The sequence below is a fragment of the Thunnus albacares genome, chromosome 7 (genome assembly GCF_914725855.1).
Source record: "Thunnus albacares chromosome 7, fThuAlb1.1, whole genome shotgun sequence".
In the NCBI taxonomy this organism is placed as follows: domain Eukaryota; kingdom Metazoa; phylum Chordata; class Actinopteri; order Scombriformes; family Scombridae; genus Thunnus; species Thunnus albacares.
The window spans coordinates 17,759,854-17,780,703 of NC_058112.1; the positions used below are offsets into that span (position 1 = coordinate 17,759,854).

Sequence of the window (20,850 nt, forward strand, 5' to 3'; positions counted from 1 at the left end):
TCGGCGCAGTGTGAGCGTACCAGAGTGCCGTAATTACATTTGGCTCCCACTCCCACAACAGGATTAGGTGATTTGTGGCCAAGAGGCCTTTATAATTGCCCCTGCTTACCAGTTGCCAGTGCAGTGTAGAGAAAGGTCAGTCGGTCTGCCATTCAGACACCCTTTTGGCCCATAATTCCTCAACACCCCATGTCTGTATAGTCCCCTCTCCAGTCCACACCTCCGACCACAGAGAGCAATTTGGATCATTACTGTTGTCTGTTATTGTCTGAATCCTAATGGTTACTCTTTTCCCTTCACTGTTCAGTGGATAGAAAACAGAAAACAAAGACATGCTGCAGCTGAAGTGAAAGCATTACCTCCCATGTATGTGGTCTATATTTCTTTTCTCAGAGCCATGGGTCCCTCATTATCTTTGGCTGAAAATACGTGACCTTGTTTGGTACCACAAGAAAATAGACGTAGCAATGGTGCATTGTCTGAAAGCAATTGCTTCTTCCAGCTTTCTCATTTTCGCCTCTCGTTAAGCTTCGTAAGGCCTTTGAAAAATTCCCTCAAGCCTCCTCAATGTTTTTTCCCCAAATGGAGCGATTCCTCCCCTCTTTTTTAATTCCAGCTTTTGTTTGCTGCTGAAAAGGAGGCGCTAGTACAGAAATAATTAGCTCTATTATATGTCGAGATATAGGCATCTCCCTTCTGAGGTGAAAATCCTTCTCCTATTCATGTTACTCCATGGAAGTACAACATATTTCTAGACTTAAGCTTGTCAGTGTAGAAGGTTTTACTACACAGAGGGTGAAGGCAGGGTGGGATAATTTGATATTATTTCACTGGCTTTGTTCAAGACATTTAGCACATGTGTATATACAATACCTGCATGTTCAGCTGAATGTTATGGAGATATCGTTGTTGTGCTAAGCAGTGGATAATTTGGGGTAAATTTGGTAAACTGACTACTTGTTTGTCTGTCTCTTTTACCTTCTTTCTGTCAGTTTTAATATTCACACCACATTAAAAATCTGAATTGTTAAACTCTTAAATTATTAATGTATTTTGCTCTTAGCATTGTTTTTGTAGTGCAGGCAAAGACTTTTGAAAGTGTCCTCTACTCTCAGGCTAGGCCAATATTTGCAGTCTCACAACAAAGCCTTTCGACTTGTCTTTGATGACTACTTTGTCGCCCGTAAAACCATGTTAGCTGCCTCTGGATGACGGACTCTGAGCTGGGCTTATAAAAGATTTATGTGAGAAATGGCACTTTAGAAAGTGTCAACGGAGTATCACAACATGTGTGTTATTGTTCATTGTAAGGTGCAGCCAGCCCACCTCCTGAGGTCCTTGGCTTTTTAGAGAAAGGATAATGTGAATGACCCAGTGTGACTGTTTGTTCTCCAATTTGTTCTGCAGTTTCTCGAGATCCTGAAATGTGCCTTTGGCTTGAAGCAATGCTGCCTCTGAAGCCGACTGAATTGCTTAACTGGGTGAGAAATGAAGATTTATCTGCACATCTGTGAGGCGCTCCGGGTTCTCGGTCACACTGTGTATCTTAACTTCTCACTGCATGCAGTCCAGCATATGTTAACTGAGGAGAAATTAAACATTTAAAGTTAGTGTTCGAGCACACTTCAATTTATATAAAGATTTTTTTAAATCCATCAGTCACCATAGCTTTCAGTTTGTACTTGCAGTATAAAATAGTAACTCAACTTATTCTATGCTTATTTGGACTATTTTATTTATTCAGGCTCAAACCCCACACTATCGCCCAAACTGCCACTCCACCTTCATTTCCTGCCAGGCCCCAGCGCAAGCTCTCCCTCATCTGACCTCTCACACAGTGAACCCCATGAATGGACAATAGTGCCCTTCAGTGGGGCCCCATGACCATAGCAAAGCCTGCAGCTGGAGCACATAGCAAGGCTGCCCTGGCCCGAGGGCACGCTAACAGCTGAGAAAGATCACTGAACTGCCAAGGGGATTTTTTGGAAATTCTGGGGGAATCACAGATGTGAAGGATGAAAAGTGGCCTCGACGCCATGTGAAAGGATCAAGAGTTGGAGCTGTTTATTAGATGCCGAGGAGAAGCGGCCTTTAACAGGTGCTCAGGGGCTGGATGGTGGATCTGGAGTTGGACGACATGAGGACGAACCCCTGGAAAGCCCCTGGCTATTTTTCATCAAACAAAGGAAGCAGGGGATTAGGACAGTTACTATAAGATCCACTGGGTTTCTAGAAGGATGTCAAAAATAATAACAGAATATTATAATGAAAGAATGAAAAACTAAATCCGTTTTCACCAGTCACATAACTAAATACACTGGTGGAAAGTAACATTTACTCAAATACTGTACAGTTTTGAGGAGCTTATACTTTATGTCAGTATTTGTTGCGTTATACTTCTATTTCACTACATTGCAGAGGAAAATGATGTAGTTTTTACACTCCACTATATTTATTTGACTAGTTTAAAGAGTTTATATACAAAACACACACTTCATTTTTAAAATGTGATGCATATATAGCTTAAACATTGATGTGTGTTCAGACAGAATGTGAAGCAAACTTTAGATTTGGTGCAATTGCATGCAAAGTCAATGGAAAGATGCAAATTTGCAGGGGGTTCAACGTCCGCACAAGTTGAAAATGTTTCAACTTGAGCAAAAAGTTTATATCCCAGAATCTGCTTCATGAACATACAAAGACAACAGGAAAAAGAAGGAAAAAGGCGAGAGAGACTGGAGGGATATAACAACAAGAGGAGTTTCTGGTGAGTTCTTAGTTCATTCTGAGGAGCTGAATACAAACACACTGGCACGCCCACAGACATGGTCAGTGAGTCCACTGCTAGCTAGCTACAGTTAGTTGGTAAATCGGCTGTTTGGAGCGAATAAACTCAAATTCTCGCATTCTGGAATTATTGTTCCGCAAGTCAGAGTAAGTGGATTATTTAACTATACTGACAGTAATTGTTTGGCAGCATTTGGCCGACCAATGGTGTAACTTCAGCACTCAGTCACAACTCAGCTACTCAGTCAGTGAGACATGGACAGTTGCGGTTATAGGGCTGACTCTGCTGTTGTGGTCGAGCCAAAACTGTACACGTATACCGGGGCTTCATGGATCATCTGCTTCATAAATGTACACAGACAAGAGGTAAAAGTTGAGAGACTGTGGGAAAAGAAAAGAACTGGAGTTTCTTCACCTTGTTGATAGTACTTGCACTTTTAAAGGAATAGCTCGAAATCCACACAAGATCGATACCAATGTCGTATCTGTCTGTTAAAATATGAAGCCGGCAGCCAGTAGTTTAGCACAAAGACCAGAAGCTGGGAAAAACAGCCAATCAGCTCTGTCCAAAGGTAAAAAATATGGAAATAAAAATAAGAAAAGCCTACCATCAGCTCTTTAGCTCACTAATTAACACATTGTATATAATTTGTGCAAAAACAACAGTTTTTTATGGGCATTTATGTGCTGTAATTATTTCCTGGCAAACAGCTGGACATCATCAAAAATCATGAATAGGCAGGTGAAGTATTCTGCTTTGTTTTACTAAATGTTACATTTATGGCTCAGAAAGCTGGTATTGGATTTAATGATGTTGTGGAGCTCACTGATGGAGTATTGACCTTTGCATTGCCTGTGTAATGAATGATCAATGTCTCTTAGTGAACACGTGTCTGTAACACGCTGTCGGTGTTAGTGTTCTGACATCTTCGTATCGAAACTTGCTTTGCATCAAAGCAATCACTGTTTGGCGATTAGGAGCTTTGGCGCCCTACTCATCCCCCTCAAGGGTTTCTAATTAGATGAGAAAATCAATTACGACTAAAACACACCAAACATGTCTTATCTTCATTTGCCAGAGAGTTATTTGGTAGTTTGTGCCATGGGGCAAGTGCAGGCAAAAAAATATATATGCTAATGAGAAGCTGGGAAAAATTCAGTTTGGGAAGAAACCCATCAGTGTAGTCTTTGGACAAGATAAACATGATTAAAATTCTGCCATCATCCTCCTCCTCATCATCATCATCATCATCATCATCACAAGGCTTCCTTCTCCTCCAGTCCTTTAATGATATGCTGTCCAAGAAGCCGTTTACTCCAGCCAGCCCGGCTGCACAGCAAAGTCATCCAAATACTTTCCAGCGCCCTCACTCTGCCTCTCCATATGAGCTTTCATTAGCATAATGGTGTGTGCTGCTGCTTGGTGATTTCTTTTAATCAACCTCGGAGTCACTGGTAATTAGTAACAGACGACTAATGGATTCTGATGGACACTGTTGGCATCCCCTGACTTATCATCGGCTGATTTGATACTAAGAGGAATATCAATGGCAGCAGCAAATGACAAATGTATTCATATAGTGTGATTGTAGGCAAACTGAAATAGGTTGACATGGATTTTAAAACAGCTGCCTTGTAGTGAATTCAGCCAGTTTTGAAATTCACTTCTACCTCGCCCATTCTCTCTCAGCACAGGTTGTCTTCAGCACATTTTAGCTCATTGGATCTCAGATTTGGCATCAGCCTAATCTTCCCCTGCAGGAACAAAACTGTCCCCATGAGCTGATTCGAGGAAAGCGACATTCCCTGCGCCGTTTTCATCTTAGGCTGTGTCTCGCAGCTTTGTTTCTCCACAGGACATGTGGTGATTGGAGTTCTGAAAGGTAATAGGAGGAATAATATCCAGCAGTGCAGAGACACAGAGTGAAAGACTCGGTGCTGCTGCAGAGAGGGAAGAAAAAAGTTGTTAAAATTCATAGAATGAAAAAAGGAATCAACTGCAGAATACATTACACAGCATCAACTGTTCCAAGGACACAAAAGGTCAGGCTTCTCGTCTGGCACGCTGTCTAGCAGTCAATGGGACTGGTGGGACCACATTGCACGAGAATCGGGGATTAAAGCTGCAGAATGGCAAGCTCCAAATCCATACACACAATCTGTGATGGCTTCCATCACTGCATCATTGTCCACATACGTATATGTCTGTCCCCTGACAGCATGTGTGGGCTTGCATTTGTGGCACAAGCGAGTCCATCCACAGTAGTCACTGACCCATTTCTCCTTTCAAAATTGCCAGCCACGCAAGGCCCCGATGCTCCTCCTCACTCGGCTGCTCTGACCTTTGATTGAGAAGACTTAGAGATCATGTACCCTGCAGACAGAGAGCTTGTCTCCAACCTAATCTGTCCTGAGGCTGAGATTGATGCCGTCCAGGGCTTAGAGGAGTTCAATACAGACATGTTCTTTCAACAGAAATTCACCAGGATGTGTTACGGCAGGATTGCAAATTACCAAAGTTGTTTAATCACGGATTGATAAGAACAATAGTTTCCCAGGAGACCAGACTACCACGCATTTAGCTCCCAGACATGCAACCTCCCAAACGTCATTCTTTGTCATTCTGTTTGCTTATGGGCTACTGTTTCTTAAATATACATAGATCACTCACACTTACACATAGAAACACACACAGAGCACCCAAACTTGAGAGAAAAATTCAAAGACCTGTGCTTTCCCGTTCTTTTCTCACTACCCCCCTCCCCAATGCCCTCTAACCTGCAGCTCCAAACATACACTCCTTTCCTCCTCAGAGTTCCTTGTTCAAAGTTATGGCAATGCCAGATTAAATTCAAGCACAAACCCCACCCAGCGTGCCTCTCCCTCCTTCCCAGGGACTCAGTATTTCAACACAGGCCGGGAGGCTGGGTGTATAAGAGTGAGAGCCACACCCTGCAGCTGTGCACCTGGATCTGCTACCATTCCAGCATGGCAGTGAACCCACACACCTGTTCACACCTGAGGCCTGCGCCTCTGGACCGCCACCACCTCACCTGCCTTTGTTTCATCCATCAACTCATGAGACTCATGACATCAACTGAAACTGGTAAAAGAATAAAAGTGTCAAGACGATCCACGTCTCTTTACAGTAATGTCTGGTATGTAACAGTCGGAGCTCAGTGAACCGAACGTTATATGAACCTGTCGATGTCTGCTTTGATTAGACATTTGCATTATTTTTCACACCTCTGTGTAATCTCACCCAGCCAGTTAAGCCACCACCTAACATGACATGTTAGTATTATGAGTTCCAGGAAAGTGTGTAACTCATTTTCCTGCTTAGAGAGGAGTTCAGGATAGAAAAGGCGGCATTGTTTTGTCGATACCTTTTGCACAGAAAGCAACAGGTGCTGTGTGATGTATTGCAGCTGTGTGTCCTTTATCACATTACTGATCGCTATTTATGTCTGGGCGCTGTTGTTATTTTAAACCAGGAAAAGATACAAAATCTAGTTCACTGCACTGAGGATGTTAAAACCATGGGTGCTGTTTCCACTTCAGATAAGAAATGTTGAACTAAATTTCAGAATTTGCTGTTTAAATCATGTGATTTCTTCTGTCAAGCACTCATCATTGTCCCTGAAGCCTCCCACACATTTTCTTAAATACATGATATAATATTATAAGATATATCATATTTTATGTGTGTATAGTCTGCACCGTTAAAGTCCATCTGAGTGGAAAGATTAGCAGTTGTCTTTGGCAGCTCAGCTTCAGTTATTAGACTCACGCATCTTTAAAATAAATCTTTGAGCTTGGAGATTCAATCTTAACCTCGGGAACACAAATCTGCTGTAAATTATTCTAAACTCAGCTTTCACTTACGTAGCTTTCTGTGGCACTTTCAAGCATATCCCATGGCCTTTTACAGCCAATGGAACTTGCCCAGATGTTCTCTATAATATGAAACATTTGTGACTAAATAAGAAATAAAAGTTGAAGTGAGAAAGAAAACTAAGAATTCTTAGTTATTAATCAATAATAGTTTATCACTTGTAATCTCTAATCTGCTACTATAGTACTGTGTAGGTGTGGTTAGATATCATTCAGTTGGCAGTGGCATCTCACTACCAACATAAACAAACAACTCAATAATTGTCATCAGAGTATGATTTAGATCCTTATTCTGATTGCATAGAAATACCTGACGTCATCTTTTTCCCAACACAGCCCTGCCCTCCTCTAACTAGACAGAAGAAAAATACGAATACAGACCTGCTTTATGTGAAGTCAGTACATTCGCAATCATAGCAAGCAATCATAAAGTGAAAACAAATTGTGTGAAGCAAATTAACTTTATTCTCTTTGATCATAGTGGTTGGTCCCAACCCCCACTACGGGGTCTTACACTAAGGGGTGTAAAAAACTTAACATATATACATAAATATATATATATATATGTATACAGTATATCTCAGCTAAATGTAGTTGTTATTGTTAAAGTTTAGATGTATTTTTAAGATATAAACAAGTATAAGTGCAAGGTGAAGACATGAACACAAGTACACAGTTAAAACAACCAAAGAGCTAATAGAACAACAGCTGAGTATCAGGGAGAATGCCGCTTCTCACATAAGAGCGAGTCTGTTACGTTAGCTCCGCCTACCCTCTCTGGCGGACCAACCACTGCTAGGTGATGGAAAACGCATCACTAAATGTGCACCACTTGCGATTTTCCCGCGAATGTCGCCACCAACACCCAATTCGTAATAGTCATAATACTGCAAATGAAAGGGTTTTCATCAGTGCACCATAGGCTCAATCACCATTGTGTTTTCCATTTGGCGAAAGATTAACAGACGTTAACAGACATTTATTTAAAAGAAAATCTTCAAGATTAATACTTTAGGAAAAAATGTTGGGAACCACTGCCTTAGATCACCTGTCAGTGTCCCACCTGGGATACTGTGTCACTTTGCAAAAACAGCACAAACACACTCACTAATGACTTGACCACTCCAAACAAATCTGGGAGGTCTGTGCGCACTCAGTTGCAGCACAGCAGGACTCCCTGCTCTCCTTCATGCCTGCTGACAGGTATCGTGTCAGACCATCTGTTGTGCTCTCTCACTGGTGTTTTACCTCAACAAACTGAATGCATTCAGCAGCATCTGTGAGGGTTGACCACCTACATACACAAACACCACAGAGCAAACATCACATTAAAGGGAAAATAAAACCTTGGATACTCTTCATCAACCTGTGATGTTAAACTTTTTGTTTCTTTCAGCTTTCAGGGTTACTTTCAACAACCACCAGGATACAGGCATGAACTTTTCCTATTCATGTAAACAGTATATGAATTTTTTGTCAGATAGTTTCTCAACGACTAGAGTGGCTTCCTCTTTTTACTCTAACTCTCATTTATAACAAATAAATCATCAGTGTAGTTTTACATATTTGATTTAACTTCTTTATATCTAACTTTACTTCAGTTTTTAGTTTTTGGCTTTCAACTACTGTATTGTGGTTGTGACAAAGACCTAACTCAAAATAAGTAAATAAATAATAAATAAAGTATAGTAAATTACTGACTGAAATAAATACCGTCAATCATGTTTATTTTGTGAAAATCATGCTCACCTCACTACATATATCCAGGTCCAGCTATGCATTGTTTTTTTAAATTACTTGTAGACAGAGCCACCTTATTTCACAGATCTGGTATCATGTATATATATTGAGTATACCTACCAGTAATTGAATACTTGTAGAATTGTTGTGAATTAGTTACACCAAACAACATGTTTGATTAAACAATGCAGCCATAGAACCATGTTAATTACTTTTTTGATTAATGTGTAATTAGAGGATGTTTGCACATCTTTATGGACTATAATTTAAAATATTACCAGATTTTCTACTCTTGAACTCTATTGTAGCTGCTAAAAAAATCGTGACTTGACTTTATATCAAATGTTTTTATTCATCATGTGGAAAACAAAAAGAAAAATCCCTAAAAATGCAAGAAGACACATCTGCAATCACTGTTTTTATTTATTCTTGATTTCTCAACTTTTCCAAGGACATTTTGATTCCCTTATCGTCTTGATCTAAGTTTATTAGACAATAAAGCAGTGTGCCTGAGAAATCAATAACGCCAGAAGCACTGGAATGTCTCAACAATGAACGCTGTTGTCAGTTTGAATGTCAGCCATGCGTCTCTGCTGGGAACGGATGTATCTCTCCAGTTTGGCACGAATCCCGTTGAGGTACCTCCAAAAGGAGGCCACCTTTCATTCTCTCCAGTCTCTAAGAATAATAAACTTTCTCTCTCCTCTCCATTTGTATCTGACCAGTGCTGGGTATTAGCCAAGGTTGTCACTGGTGAGAGCCCAATTAGAGGTCTGAGACCGCCCCTAGGGCTTATTTTCTGCTCTGTGTTTTGGGGAGCCAGTTGCCAAGCACTGCCATGTGCACTGAAATCATTAGCAGCTCTCTGGCACGTCACTCTGGGACTCTAAATACTTTAATTCTCTACGGTTGTCTCTGGATTGATTAGCTAGTCGTCCACAAATAACACAGGCTTTTCTATCTGAACAAGCATCCAGTGTGTTGATATCCAGGTCTGTTTTAGTGTTTATTCCGCTGTCACATGAAAACTTCAGCTGCTCTTGTCTAATTGGCAACACCATTATTTTTTTTCTCCTTCTATTTTTAATAAGTTGCCTCTAAATCTGCCTCTGAACAATGTCTGGCTCTCTCACCTTCATTTGTTTGCACAGAAACACAGAAATTGCACCAGACAGAGTTTTCTGCTCTGCTCATGTGGTTATGACTTGAAATGTTTATATCATCATGTAGTGTATTTAGTTTTGCAACAAGAATTATTACAGTTAAATCCTGCCAGGTTCAGCTGCAACATCATCTTTGTCTAAGCTGCCAGTAATTGAATGGGAGGAGGACAAAACCTTTTTTTTTTTTTAAACCAAATATAAGTCTACACATTTTCACATCATGTGGCACAAAGAACATACCAATGTCTACTAATGCAGGTATAATAAATCAATGTAGATATTAAACAAAAAAATAAAATATAATAATAACAGAAATAAAAATTACTAAAAATAAAACGTCAATGACTGAAGTCAGATGTAAATCAGCTGCTAACAGTGACCAGAAGAAGCTGGACCGACCAAAAAAAATACCAAAAACACTTGTGGTCTCCTGCAACAAGTGTTTATAGCGCAGGACCACCCACACAGTCAACTCACTATGACGAAATCACACTTTTTTTTTATTGCTTCAGTATAAAATATTGCAACTGGAGTTTGTGCAGCTTTAGCTACACATGAACGTTTGACACATGTGTTTGCATTTTAAAATTTGAAACCATTTCGAAACCTGATTTACCTATTGGCTTAAAGACTTTGGTTTCTGGTCTGGACTGCGTTACACTACAGGCAAAGACATTAGGTTACTTGTTGGAACCATAAAACTGACCCTCCTGCAGTGCAAAATTCATTTTCTGTGATTGTTCAACTGCAGCAGCAAAAAATATGAGGTTAATGATAAGTTTGCTGGCTGGCACAGAGTAGTAATCTCACTGTGCATGTGTACAGTGATAAGTAATTGTAAATTATAGTACTTTTGATTTCTTTCTTAATCTTTTTGGTGACATTTTTAAAATTTACCACTGTTCTCAAATATGGAATAAAACCATACAAATGTCAGAGGTCTTGTCTTTGTCATTCGGTAAGATGGTGTGAAGTAAGTGTTGCCTAAGGACTGTGCACGTCTCTGAGCTTAAAACAGTTTACCAGACCAAATAAATATTGTTCCACTGTTAAACACCAAACTGTTTCACTCACCATGCTGTATCTTGTAAAAATAACACATGTGCATGAAAGGACATTGTGAGGACTTTAGCTACATCAGTGTAACAGTAAAAATATCTCAACACAAAGTCCAGGTGGTGGAATCATTTGGCTATATTAATGAGTTCATTTGCAAGTGAAATTCTTGAAATACTTACCTATGCCGGGCACGCTCATATGGAAACGGGCTTACTCGTGTCATTTGTGGGATCAGGTCTGACTTCATCTCTTGGACGTTTCCATGAAGCCTCAACAGCAACAACCTGTTAAGAAATGCGTCATTTTAGTGCACACAATGAGCTAACTCAGTCGTTAAATACTCAATATCCTTACATCACTCATGTTTGAGACACAAATCTTTGGTCATTTATGCAGCCTGATGTTTATGCTGGTAGAGAATCAATAATATCCACATATGACGGACAGCAGTTTTGGTTATGACAATGGTAATGTTATCAGCTGACTGTCACGCTTGTCTTGCAGTATTTTATAATACACTTGAAATGGTAATACATGCACTTGTTTATGAGAAACATTACTTAAGCTGTCTGTATTGAATTTTCCTCTACATCATATTGATAAATATCTGAAGATATGCAAATTAATGTAGAACTGCATTCTGAAAATACATGTATGTGTATATTAAAAGCATTTAATGCCTTAACAATGTGGAGGTCTTCTAAGTGCAAATGTACCATATGGCCTCAGCAAGAAAAGCACACATTCTGAGAAGAGGGGGACGGAAGAAAAGCCCTGACCTTTGGCTGTCTACAAAGCATTCCCCAGACTATGGACCCATTGAACTGAGGTTCTTCAGTTTTATATTATAAAGAGCATCTCTAATGTGACCGGCATGCACAACATACTAATATCACCCAGGAAACTAATTCACTGTGTAACTGCCAATGAGCCGTCACTGCCTGTACCTTCCAAATAGACTGAGGGATGAGTCTGCTGGATTCACGGCCTTGTTGTTAAGGTGCTTTGTTCATATGTAAAACATGTACTCTGTATTTTCTCTCCTTGTCACACACACACACACAGACACGCATGCATGCACGAAACCCAAATGTCATGTGTCCATCAGTGCAGTTTGTAAATCCAGTTGGTATTCTTGGCTTCACTCCGCTGAGGATATCTGTCTCCAGTTCAACATCTGTTTAACAGTCTTGTCAGCTGGAACAGTGGATCATCTATAATTCCTCCAAATGTGGCACGAGTCATGCATAATGCTGGCTTGAAGACAAGGAATATAAGAAAATGCACATCCAAGGAGCTCTGCCAGGATATAGATTAACTGCAACTGTCTCTTATTTATGCATATTTATTGGTCGGTGCTATCTAAATTTTACAGTATGAGTCTGCCTCCAGTAATCCAAAGTATAAAAAGTCTAACTCACAATTAATTCAATGGCTAAAATTTTATTTTTAGGTTACACCCTATTTAGTTTTTAAGTCACCAGGCTGTCAGTTACCTCAGATGTTGTAGAAAAGGTTGTTAGAAATGCTCAACACATTTAAAAAGTCTTATCTGCTCATTGTGTTTGCTCAGCCTCTATACTCCATCTGACTTCTTGGGTTTGGTTGATGTTTTTATGATGCTTATCAGGTGTGACAGCTCTTTGTCGTGACAATCTTCATGCTTCATAATGTTTTCATCGTAATCTACCGCAGACCATAAAGAAAAAAAAAGGAAGGATGAAAGGGAAAGTATCTGCAAACTAAATGGGAACACAGAATGCTATGTCATCCACCCCTCTTGTGAATGGCTTGATTAAGATCTAGCAACAGCGCATTTCCGCACTTTCAGGCAGGACTTATGTTGTTATTCCTTCGCTCCACTGAGAAGGCAGAGGAGGGCTTGGTGTAAACACCTGAGAGGGCTTTCGCTCACTTTCTGTGCAGGTGAGAAGCAGCAGCGCTCACTCCACAATGCACCTCTGCAGCAAGAGCACCCCCCCCCCCCCCCCCCCCCTCCCCCCACACACAGAAGCTATCTTTTCATTGGGTTCGGGGGTCACTATTTTCCCACCAGGGAAACTCTTTTTCAGCTCATATACGATGGATGCATTATGGCCTCTGAATGAGAATTGTAGCTTTCAATGTGCATTCCACTGGGTTTCTGTTCTTGCAGAGGGCCAGTGAATAAGAAATCAGCATCTCTATTAAACACTCTTTTTTTGGCACACACACTCCCCCCTCCCTCCCTGTTCCATCTCCCTGGGCTCCCCTCCCCCCACTGCCATTCTCTGAAGTTAGGAATCCATAGGAGGTTTATTTGAGATGCAAGCACCAGTGTGAGAACACTGGGCTTGGGAAAAATCCTTTCCTTTGGCCTGAATGGGGGCATTTCAAAAACCGGACGTTTTTTCAGGAACTCCTTCAGCAACAGGCTTCGTCCTCTGTCAGCCGAACAAAACACTGCTGCCATTCAAGGAAAATAAAGCTTCATTACTGGTTAATTTCACTGAGCGTCATTGTGCGAAAAAAAGATTTTCCTCATTTAGAGTCTTGTTTCTGTTTTGTCATATCAGGATGATAATTGTAACAGCCCTATCTGGTAAACATGTTAGGGGTCTGCCGATGTTTGAGGGCACAGATCAGATGTTTTTTCCATAGCTGAGGCTCTGCTTAGCTACTAGTGTTCAGAAATGAAAAGAAAAGTCAGTCACACAGTGATACCCAGCCGCTTCATTCAACTCTGCTCCCATTTACACTTTCTAAAAACATCAAAGTCGGTCGCTGTCAGAGTCGAATCACAGAAAAAGAACCGGAGAAAAGGAAAAAACATGTTGAACTCCCTTTAAACTTCAGTTCAGCTGTCAAGAACATGAATAATGCATTGCATTCAGGGGTTATTGGGTTAATTTGTTGCTCTAATTTTAAAACGTAATCATTTATGATGAGTTTGTTTCATGCATGTGGTAGAGAACATATTTTATTATATAAATCTGTCCTGCAACTTTACATGCATCCTCTCTGCATATGAGTTGCACTCGTTTATACCTAGAGTCCATATTTCTCTTTTTAAAAAAACAAAAAGAAAAGAGTTATTTTCTACTGACATCCCGACTGTATTTGCAGTGAGGAATTAGCACTAAGAAATGGATCAAAGCAGGGTATTTGCAGAGGCATTGTCACTGCAGCATAATGAGGTGAATCCAATAACACTGTTGTAAAAAAAAAAACATCTATAATGTGGAAAAATGTACAGACAGATGGCACAAGAGGAGGCCGGCTTAGAATGCAAACTTGGCAAAGTTGTTGCCAGATTCTTTGTTTTTTTTTCCCTCCGGATGTCTTTCACTTATTTGTGTTCTGCACCCAAATTTACAGACTTTCTAATGACACCATTGAGGCTTTTTCAGTGATGGCAGTGAAGCTTTTAGTAAGCCTGTTGCATAATCACCCCCAGACTTTACATATTAATGTTGCTGATGCTGAAAATGAGTCATGCAGCTATTTTTACTGTTTGCAAAATAGATTCAGATGCTTTCATTTAAAAACATATTTGCAAACCTTTATGTTGCTGCCTTGAGATTATGTCGAGTAGCCAGTGATTTAGACGATGATCTGCAAAAAAAAAAAAAAAGTGCCTGTGTTTACATCTAAATACACTTCTTGTGTCTGGATGGATTGGATCAATGTTGTCTCATTGTGCTGAATATCACAGCTTTCTGGGAACAAAAGTCCCCGGAGACGAAATTGACACAAATCCAATTGTGCAGAGACTTCGCACATTTGTGTTTCATTCTGTCTGCTGTGGATGATTTGTGTCTGTATGACTTGGAGCTTCAACATGTTGGAGTAATGTTGTTTAAGCTCCAAAAGGAAAGTGTGTGAAATGAATAAAGTCTTTCAACAATCCACAAATGATGGTTTACACTTCATACAGACCTCCAATACACTTCTGTGGACTGCAATGCAAAGTCATTAACTGGAGCCCCAAATACATCTAAATGTTCATCTAAATGTATAATACTCCATAACATTTGGGTTCCTCACACATTTACATTTTGGCTGTAATAGGTCTGACGAAAAAGCACCAAGCTGTTGAAATAAACAGCTTTTTGGGAGGTCTATCACTTTAATTAACACTGAGGGTGAGCTTGCCAGCTGTGATGGCAATAGGCAAGCCAATCACAGGTGCTGTGTGGGGCACAGGGAGGAATGCAAGCGAGTGTTTGACAGAGGAGGCCATGTGCAGAAATAAGATGACAGGTGGTTGGCCTGATCCAACACGAGGCTGCCAAAATGAGTTTGCCTTTGGGAGCTCCAGAGAAACATGACAGCGTTAATGAAAATGGCAGCGTTGAAAATGTGTTACGCTCCACATCAGCGTATCCCAAGGTCAGGATAGTAAAAAAAAAAGAACCTGGAATAGAAAATTCATGAATGGAAGGTATTTTTTTGACCTGTGGACTGATTTGAACTTTGCTGGAAAAGTTTTGAGAGTTTTTCCTTCAGATCAAAGTCTCCCTTAAGATCTGAATACTGTTTTTCTTGTGATCTATTTCTGAATATGATGTGAAGTAATGTGAGATGTATATTGAAAGTGATTAAACTGAATCTTATTTCAGAACAGAGCTTCTAGATGTATAAATTAGACTCGCTTTGATGTTTGTAAATGAAATAAATCAGATTTTTGTCTTTAAAAATTCAGCATAAAAACAGAGCCTGTAGATCAGTGGTGGAGTGCTGACACATTTTTTTTTTTGCTACAACCTGACGTCCTCTGTATGTTTTTGTATGTCTCTATGGGAGTTGCTCTAAATACCTCATAGCTTTCAGGAAGTAGGCGCAGACACCCCCAGGTGCAATAATACAAGACATGACACACATGCGAGCGCGGAGACATGCAAAGAACATGTTCTCAAATGAAAGACTTTTTTATATATAGGTGTCTGTGAGCATAGAACCATCAACACTCAACATTTTGGATTGTATTGTATGTAAACCCTTTCACACTGACATAGAAGCATTAGCCAACAAACATGTATCCAGCAAACAAACACAGCTTCTCAGAACATCTGTCTTTCTATAACCTGACAGCAGCACCAGACCAGATTCACCTTTTTTTTTTTTTTATAAATTTGATGTAATCTTCACCCACTATTTCATACATGAATAAAGATAATCCCCTTCAGTGACTTTTCAGTTCAGTGACTCTGATTAATTTAATTGGCATTTGGGATCACAAATCAGCAGACACCTGCAAGATAACGCTGTAGTCATTTTATTTACAGAAAACTGATAAGCACGTACCAAAAAACCCAAAAACATTTACAATCTTAAAGCCGACAGCATGTATATGTCTGGTGGGAGCGCACGCATGTGTACGGATCTGTTCTCATCCCTACCAGCATTATTCCTCCACATTACTGTAGATGTTCTCAGTGTCAGCTAAGTTTCCACAGTGTTTCTGCTGTGCGAGAAGCCGTGCATGCCGGGGCCTGTCTCCTAAGCCTGCCATTCTGACACACACAAAGGTGCTGCTCATCCAGGCTTTGTGTCGAGGATTAAGGGAGCAGATACGCTGCAGCCACAGAGAGACACATTCGAAATTGCTGCTTCCGTTTTCTCACGTAGACCCCTCACATATGAAATGGCTGGTAAATTCCTGAGAATATGACACAGTATTGTCCCACGTGCCGAAGTGAAAGTGTCAGTGGCGGCCGATGATGTCAGAGTCTGAAAAGTGAAATCTTTACGTGGAATTAGCGAGTCGCCAGGAGGGAAAACGGTTAAACCAATAATCCAGAGTGTTATTAGCAAACAAAGTAGACTGAGGGAAAATAATTTAACTAGCCTGACGAGTAAAGGGTTTTATCACTGAGCTCACAGCACAGCACAAAGGATGTCCAGTTGTTTCTGACTGTTTCTCGACCAAAGAACAGCACGAGCTATCAAGTCCAATCAGTGCTGCTCACTTATGTAACAACCCAGAGGCTCAGAGCGCCGGACTGAAAGCAGCAGGAGAGGATTAACGGCCTCTGGAGCAGGTTACATGTTGAGGTAGTTATAAACATACAGTAGAAATGAGTTAAATTGTTCGACTTAATCTCTTTTATCAAGGATTCAATCATCCTTTTTTTAACCTTTGGAACTGAGTTGCATTTGAGTCTCAGTCTCAGATTTGCTTTCTTAGATATATTTTTTAAATGTGCTCACTAAATACACAGTTTGCAGTTGTTCTCATAGATTTATGGAAGACAAATTATTCTATCATATATCAATCTTGCAAGAGAAGCTTGAGCAAAAGAAGTTAAAAAAAGAGTTAGAAGATGGAATGAAAGCACTGATTAAGCAAGAAGAAAGACTGATGTTGTCACTGCATGCACGGCTGTCAATATAATGGATGATTTTTAATGTCTACGCCAAATAAACCTTTCTCTCCAACTTATTTGCTTTGCCTTCAATTGTGTTGATAAAAGCAAGACTCCGGCTGCATGGATGTCAGCGGCACTGTAGATCGGAGTGAGGCCTGTCTGTGCTCATCTCTGGATCCTCCAGCTGCCTTTTCATACACTCTTCATGCTTTCTGTATCTGTCTATGTCTTCCTTGTCTGGGTTTATGTGAGCCGCCTGCCAGTGTGGATCCAATTGGAAGCCTTAAGATTTTCCTTTTTTCACCCTCCATTGTGTTAAAACTATACCAGCTGACAGTTGCCTCTAAGAAACCAGGGCTTCAGTTCTTTGTCAGCCTGCTGACAAAGAAGGACTCGGTAAATGAATGGAAAAATATGGTGGGAAAGGTACTATATGTGTCACATGCAAAAGAAAGACTCAGATATGGAGCAGGAGGAAATAAAATACCAAGCAGGGTTTTTAGAATAATAGGTGAGCCCTTTAGGTTTACATCATTTTATTGGAAGCGTGTTGGTCATAGGGGGAAGATTTTTAGAAATGCATGAGGGAGAGAGAGAGAGAGAGAGAAAGAGACGCCATTTTGAACAGCTTCTCTCACACGACTGCTTTAAATCTACTTGGAAAAACAGTCGATACAATCAATACTGATAAAATGTATCAGAAGACAATTATGGGCAGATTCTCCAGGTTTTCCTTGGCAGAATTCTTGGCTCTGGGATCTAACAGATATTGAGCTTCTTATCTAAAATGGCAGTGTAATTTCAGATTTCCTCTGCGTAGGCTGCACTGACTGAGAGTTCTGGTTTTATTTTATTTCATTCTCACATACTGATAGTCATGCCAATGTGTCACAAATATGCATGCGCACATCCAAACGTTGGCTACACATATTTAAAGGTACTGTTATAAAAATCAAATAAAGGTTTAAATCTGGCATTTTGTCTTATCTCGTTTCTCTTTGATTCATCTACATCCATCTATCTGTACTCTTTATTCTCCTGTGTGTTGGGTGTGGTAGCGTTTTCCAAACGGGGTAAAGTCAGGTGTTAGCTGTGAGACGTTTGACTGCTGATACCCTGGAATTTGCTGCAAAGATACAACTGGGATCATGAGTGCAGATCACCTTACTGTGAAAAAGAGACTGATAGCAGCTGGAAAGCAAATGAACATGTGTCAGCCATCTGGAAAAGTCACCCAAAACATTATGCATCCTCTATCCTGAGACAAAGGAGTCATTTTACTTTATGAAAAGACTTGTTCCCCGTTTCTCCAGTGCAGATGAGGCAGAAAACTGCAGTTTCCTGTTCGTCAGTTGCAATGCAATCGAAAGCAATGCAACAAATTTCAGCCAGGAGACGACTGAGGTTTAGTGCTGACTTTCAGACTGACAGCAGTGCTACAGCAAAACAGCGCAAGGTGCTGCATTGGTGTTGGCGTGTGTTGCTGCAGGGTAGAAGTAGAAGATGAAATGTGAATCTGAACAAGTCAAGATTAAAGGTTCATCAAATGCCAAGACGCTGCACAGCGGTTCATACACTTCTGAGGCCAAATTGAAGAACTTAGTGAAGCTAAACAAGCAGAAATCATTTTCTCTTCCATCTAAACACTATAAGTAACTACAAGGTATTCTACCTGGTATTTTAGCTTTGATTGGCTAGTGCAGTGTGTTGCACAATGACACTTTTCTAGTCACAAAAAAGTTGAGCCAGAACCAACTTTTTAGTCGCACTATCCAGTGTTTTTTGCTCAAGGCATTGTGCTAATGTACTAGTCTCATTAAAACAAAAGAGGAAGCCAGCATTTTTTGCCACAGTGTTATTGACAGAGTGAAAAGGGCCCTAAGGCTTTGGAAACCAGTTATGCTTGGACTGGACCTTGAGCTCATCCAGGTGTGGTTTGATATTCTGAGGAAAGGGAAGGCCATGCATTTTCCTCCTTCGCAGGAATGTAGTCTAATCTCTGTCACCACATTCAGAACTTTAGGTCTCACCTCGATGCTGCTAGTTCATCCAGTTTGTGCCAAATGGAAACCTTCACTACCCTTGAAAGCACAAAGACGCTGTCTCCTGCTCTACGCAGACAGTATTAATGTAATGATATCAGAGGGCTGTGATATTTGATTACATTCAGAAATTAAAAGGGAAGCTTGTTCCCACATTCCTGTTCATCTTGTGCACAAAAAACAACTTGCTTGCCTTTGAATGTGCAGCCCTGCTAATGGCTCCTCACACCTTCAGTAAAGCTTAAGTGGCAGCTCCAGCTACTATCAGACTGCTTGACATAATAGCGGTGTGCTAAGTGTGTGCCTGGGTGCTTCCAGCCGACTGAGAAGAGGCAGTAGCAAAGCTTTGGGCTCTCTGATCACAAAGACCTGCCGACTGTGGCTTCAGGGGAAATTTTATTTCCTTGATCGGGACTGTGATATGTAAAAAACAACCATTTAATTGGAAATGTTTTTTTCCTAAGCACCATTTAATGTGGTTGTGCTGCGTTATTCAAGTAGTGTGCCTTTAACCAACGGTGCAAAGCTTGTGATATCACAGTTTCCTGTCATGGATATTCTCAGTTACTGTACCTACATGCCTTCTTGGACTCTTTTCTACCCTCAAAGCTAATTTGGCAGAGCAGTATTTCACTGGTTGCACAGGTAAAGAACAGTGCATGCTGTTTAAGCCTAGCATAGGCGCTTATTTTCAATACATACCTGTTGATGGATGTACTATATTACACCACTATGAACAACTGACTGCATTGATTATTGAAGTACTTTTCACTGATATTCTTCTGCTTTCTTTCTTTTTGCAGCCAAAGGTTTAGTTGATTTACATGTCCTGACAGTTTTACCAAGTGTCTGTCGGGACATGTGATAGCTATACATAAAAGGGAACCTATTTTATCCAATATGTCATTTGTCATATCATTGCATTTTCAACAGCCGAAGGTCTTTTTCTTCCTCGGTTTGCTTTGATTGGCACAAATGAGAGGAAATGTAGACAATACATGGGCAAGTAGAGGCATAAAGGCTGAATCAGACTTTTCCTAGTCATTAGTCATGAAAACCTTTTTCTTTTCACCATTCACTTTCAATCTTTTCCCTTACAAAGTGCAACTTACAGTAACTGCACCTTGAAGAGTAGAGGTCATAAATCAACTGCTAATAAATTCAGCTTTATTACACCGTCATCTGAAAACGGTCGCAAAAACTGAAATATTAGCACATAACTCCTCATACAATTCGGGCGAACTGACCGTGGACCACAACTGAAGTTTGATTTGAAAAGGAGACAGCATTTCTTATCAAATTTTTAAACTGTACAGTCATACAGACAAATTACGATGAGGTTAAATATGCGGTGACTCCCACTCTAGCTTTAATTAAAGTTACTGGTGAGCGGACCTGCCTGCATGTTGAGACAGAGGAGATAAAGTCAACGTGGCCTGAAGGCAACTATGACTCACTGATGTTATTTTGGCTCTGGCATTGGGATTTTTTTCAGAGGGGGGGTTCGAGTCTCCTCCTGTTTCACAACTTTTCAGGAGAGCCACGCTGTGCGAGGTGTCAGTAAAACATCAACAGCCTCCATCATCATTCCACTGCTCAACAAACACCTGACCAAACACCAGATGACATCGCCTCTCAAGCTGCGAGGACAGGGCCAGACTGTTGGAGCTCCACACCCGTTCAACTCACTGTTAATTAACCTCATTGCATATTAAGCACAATCCTCGAGCTAAGGCGTCTTTATAGCTTGTTCAGCACCAATGTTTTCTTTCTTTTTTTTTTTTAAGGTCTGATCCAATTAACCTGCTTCTATAG

General features: G+C 40.4%; 1 long non-coding RNA gene across 1 annotated transcript in view; it reads right to left on the minus strand.

Annotated features, from left to right (window-relative positions):
* The window catches only part of LOC122985975, a 61,035-nt gene that overhangs the window by 29,573 nt on the left and 10,612 nt on the right, over positions 1–20,850 (minus strand). The window contains exon 2 of the long non-coding RNA XR_006404212.1: positions 10,823–10,927. This is a non-coding gene — a long non-coding RNA (uncharacterized LOC122985975). The remainder of the gene's footprint in view (positions 1–10,822; positions 10,928–20,850) is intronic.